Raw genomic sequence first — 4,759 nt, 5'->3', positions numbered from 1 at the left:
CAAATCATTGATTTTATGTAAAAAAATATAAAAATTACAACTGAAATACGTGTAACGGGCCGGGCCGGGCCGGGCCTGTTCAATTCGTGCAATGTGTCGGGCCGGGCCGGGCTTGGTTAATGCATGTAACGGGCCGGGCCGGACCGGGCCGAAAAACCAACTATGTACTCGGGCTCGGGCCGGGTTTCGGGCTTATTCAAAATGCTAAAACCGGGCCGGGCTTGGGTCGGGCCTGAAAAACTCGGCCCGTGCAGGTCTCTGTATTATTTTGGGAAGTCAATGAAGATAAACAACAATATTTTGGAAAAGGCGTAACATAATGATAAGATAACGTGGATAATGGATAGATAATGCCGAGCTCTAATACTTATACCTTCAACAATACGAAACAACGCTCAAGATATAAACGCTGTAATCAAAATGCGCTAAAACGAGAAATGGCTATAATGGCAAACGCGTTTATGAAAAAGCCGTTTTGGACAATGCTGTTTTGATAACACGCCCAATCGATAGCATACCATTTGGGGCTGCCCTTGTTTGTGGAAATCCAGCTTTTTGATTTTGAACCGCTTGACCAAATGAAGACGATTTAAACACTCCTCCATCTGAATGTGATCCGTAACCACCTATGTCAACTCAACAAATCGGTATTTCGTATCCACAACAGCCATGAGCACTATTGAGTTATAGCCCTGCAATTAAATTGGTCTAAACTGATGTATTTTACAAAATTTATTTATGCATACTTTATAATTGTAATATAATGTTCCACCCTGGCTGCTGTATCATCACATGCTTGCCGTCTACGGCACCACAACACATTGGATAATCCCATAAAGTTTCATATTCCTTTGCTATCCTGGCCCACATTTTCTCATCGGGTACCTTTTAACAATGAGATGATATTTTTATATAGAAAATTATGTTCAAAGCCGGTTATAACGTCTCCTTTACAGGTAAATATAACGGTAGCAAAGTTTCCCAAATTGCGGCACAAGTCTCTTTGATTATTCTATGGGCTGTTGTTTTACCGAGACGGAAAGCTTAAGTCATATTCACGAGGCTGGCACCAGATGCTAGGAACCTTAAGAACCAAATTAACATTTAATTTCTATAGAAATTGGAATATTTATTGAAATACGTGAATATTGTACCTCAATGTCAGTGCTAGTCGTTCTCCGGGAGGAATGGGAGAGCGGTTATGGGGATACTTTTGCAATTTCTCTTCAACCATTTTTAAAAGTTTATCGAACAGATTCGGGTTCATTCTCGTGAAGTTCCTGAATTTCTTAATGTCATTTGACCTCATGCATTTCAACTTAATTAAAACAAGTTGGGAAAACCAAAATATTACCTCTCCGAGTCAAGACGACTACTTACAAACTTATTTACCCAGATATAGAAATGTTTCTTAAGTTAAAATTTATGAAATATTAAAGCAGTATACAAAGCATAGCAAATATACTGTAAATCAGACGACATTTTTCATCCAATAATGATATACTTGTACACATTAAAATCATCCGATTGGGGAAAAACGGGAAATGAAGAGATAAAACTTTGGAGGGATATTACCTTTACGTGTTTGTAAAGGCCCAATTTTCTACTCCTCAACTGTATGCCCTATATGTTCAAAGCCATATACACAACAGGGTTGCCATTAGAGGACTGCAAAGGCTTTGGGAAAACTCCAACTCCATAGAAAGCCAAGGGACTCCCTCATTTTTGGTCGGAGTTGGAGTTGGGTAAAATAAATAATTTGGCTTTGGGTGGCTTTGGGAATATTATCTCTGAAATGGAACGGAGTCGGAAGGGAGTGGAAATATTTCGAAAACTTATACGGGAGTCGGTCGGGACTGGATTATTGTTGGATTCAGGTGGCTTTGGCTGGCGTTGGCATTTATAGTATCCAAATGGAGTTGGTGGCATTGAGAGCCAGCCTTATTTTATTCAACCGGAGTTGGGTGGCATTAGTGTTATTAGTCAATATTTCCTCTTTGAATTTCCCACGCGGTTGTTTTGGCGCAAGCGGGATGCATGAAGTTAAACCCCACACAGTCGGCACATGACGGTCGCGGCTGGTACAGCCGTCCCTCCGCAAAAAAAAAATCAAATTCATTGCTGTGCGACAGAAAATGAAACTAAAACTATTTGTTCTTTTTAAGTTAGAGAGTCATAAATTTTTCCGTTGCCTAGCGTGAAAAGGAAAACTACAATTATAAACAATGTTCGAGTTTATAATAAAAATAATTGAAAAAATGCACTGCGATAACGTTAGAAAACCTTCATAATATATAACTTCATAATATACCACACGGCCGGCTGGGAAACGTTGGGGTAAATAAAAATGAAAATTGGTTAGGTTAAATGCTTTTGTGTTTGGAGTAAGAACGTTTGTTGGAGCTCTCATTGGCTTTGGCAGAGATGGGAAAACTTGTCGTATATCTCATTAGCTTGGTCAAGGATGGCTTTGGCAGGGTTTAGAAAACTTGTCGGATTTCTCATTCGCTTTGGCAGGGATTGGAAAAATTTGTCAAATTTCACATTGAATTCGGCAGGGATTGGAAGATTATTGAATTTATCAATTGGCTTTGGTAGGGATTGGAAAGATTTTTAAATCTGTCAATTGGCTTTGGCAGGGATTGGAATTCGTGTGAAACTTCATAATTGGCTTTGGCAGGGATTCAAAAATGAAATGAACTTTAGTGTGGCGTTAGGGAGGAGTTGAAAATATAACAATGGCGTTAGGGTGGCAGTGGCGTTTGTGAAAATTTTACCATTGGAGTTGGCAGGCTTTGGGAATGACTTTTTCTTTTTGCAGCCCTTTAGTTGCCATGTAAACACTATCCTCTCGTTTCATCTCAACGATTTTCTTAGTTTGTCAACATGACTGTTAACGTTACATAACACCAAAGCTTATTTGTGGCTACACACACTGAAAGTAAATGCGTACCATAAAAAGCATGAAAATACGAAGCTATAATCCGATTACGATCAGACCTTTCACTGGTCTGGGCTGCGTTCAGCAGAGCTCACCAAAAAAGACAGCGGATTTTGGAAATGTTTACCGGTGAGGTCTGTCGTCATAGCTTTTCTCCGGTCATCGGCGTTTTATAAATGACGCTAGCGCAATAAAGCGTGCAAGGTACCAAGGCTTAACAAAAATTGTATGATAACATTTTTATAGAGATAGATAACAACTTTTATAATTAAAATTAGAAACTAACATATCTCTTAAAATTCTCGCGTGATCAACTGGTTTCACGCCAATTAAATAGCTATAGTCCCATAGAGCTATTTGTATTATTTCCTCCATGGTTTTTTCGCCAAGCTGAGAACTACGCGTTTTACGTCACGTTATCCAAAAAGCCGACTATTTTCTTTGAAGACCGCGCTAGCTCAGCGCTAACCACCGTGACGTCAAAATTCAAAAACAAAATCCCGTTATGTAGGACACTGCTAACAGCGCTGGGCTCTGCTGAACGCGGCCCAGATTTTCACCATAATTATAAAATCTAAGCCTAATTATTTAAAAGTGTATTTAACTTTCGGCTCACTCTGAACCGTTAATGTCTCTGCATTACAGAAACGAAAACCAAACCCAAGCGTTTACTTTTTGGTTCATTAGGCCTAGTGACAAATAAAAGTTCATTTGACCAACATAGTAGCGTTGTTCTTGTATTCACTTTCGAAAGGATTATGCTATAAACAGATGTAGTATAGCTTAAGTAATATATAAACATCCATTTTAAATAATAATATTAAAAAACATCTTTGGAATATCAAAATGAAATAGAGCTTTAAAGCTACAAAAGTACTAAATGCATCATAATTATGAAAAATATTTCCACATATTCACTTTATATTAAGGATAAAGGGAATATTATGGTTCTGTAGGATTTCTTTACACATCAAAACAAAACGAACTTCTAACGCAGCGCACTACTGTAACAACGGACGGACACACACAGACAAAAACAAAGACTGCTTTTTAACTCTTTCCGTATTAATTTTGAATTGAGAAAAAAGCTTATCTTAATTATTAAAATAAATATAATTAATATTTAATATTTTCTTCGTTAGTTATTCGCCTTATTGAACGTTACATCGTTTTAAAAAAGAACAATTAAACATTCTTGAGAGACTTGACTAATATTGGCGTTTGAAATGAAGCATACGCCGGTTGCTTTGCCTTACTCAAATAGGTAGTATATAAGGGTGTCGAACTACAGCTAAAAGCAAGAACAACCGCAATTGCGAAAACCTATCGTGGACAACCCACCCTAGGGAGGCTAGACGTTTCTCGTAACCCTAGCTGATCGCCGCGAATGTCTTAAACCCAACGATGACGATGGAGTAGAAGCCAGGTGTGCAGACTAGTGTCCATGTGGGATGGAAAAAAACAAATACCAGAAGATGGTGGTGATTAGAAGCCAGTATGTACAGACTGGTGTCCAAGTGGGATGGACGAAGACCAGAAGATGGTGGTGATTAGAAGCCAGTATGTACAGACTGGTGTCCAAGTGGAATGGACGAAGACCAGAAGATGGTGGTTATTAGAAGCCAGTATGTACAAACCGGTGTCCATGTGGGATGGACGAAGAATAAAAGATGGTGGTGATTAGAAGCTAGTATGTACAGACTGGTGTCCAAGTGGAATGGACGAGGACCAGAAGATGATGATGATTAGAAGCCAGTATGTACAGTTTGGTGTCCGTGTGGAATGGACAAAGACCAGAAGATGGTGGTGTGAGAACTC

At 38.9% G+C, this 4,759-nt stretch overlaps 1 long non-coding RNA gene across 1 annotated transcript; it reads right to left on the bottom strand.

Moving 5' to 3' along the window:
- Positions 1–611: 611 nt before the first annotated feature.
- On the bottom strand, positions 612–1,079 carry LOC149677929 (uncharacterized). The gene is made up of 3 exons (XR_016366444.1): positions 955–1,079; positions 747–885; positions 612–692 (listed from the first exon to the last, which is right to left on the bottom strand). It is a non-coding gene; the product is annotated as an uncharacterized LOC149677929 (long non-coding RNA).
- Between the last annotated feature and the right edge of the window lie 3,680 nt (positions 1,080–4,759).

This window comes from Phalangium opilio, unplaced genomic scaffold (assembly GCF_054372755.1).
Source record: "Phalangium opilio isolate 3A_F unplaced genomic scaffold, DU_Popi_V2 ptg000043l_1, whole genome shotgun sequence".
Lineage (NCBI taxonomy): Eukaryota > Metazoa > Arthropoda > Arachnida > Opiliones > Phalangiidae > Phalangium > Phalangium opilio.
The sequence above is the reverse complement of the archived record's forward strand: the minus strand, read 5'-3'. Positions and strand labels throughout refer to the sequence as shown.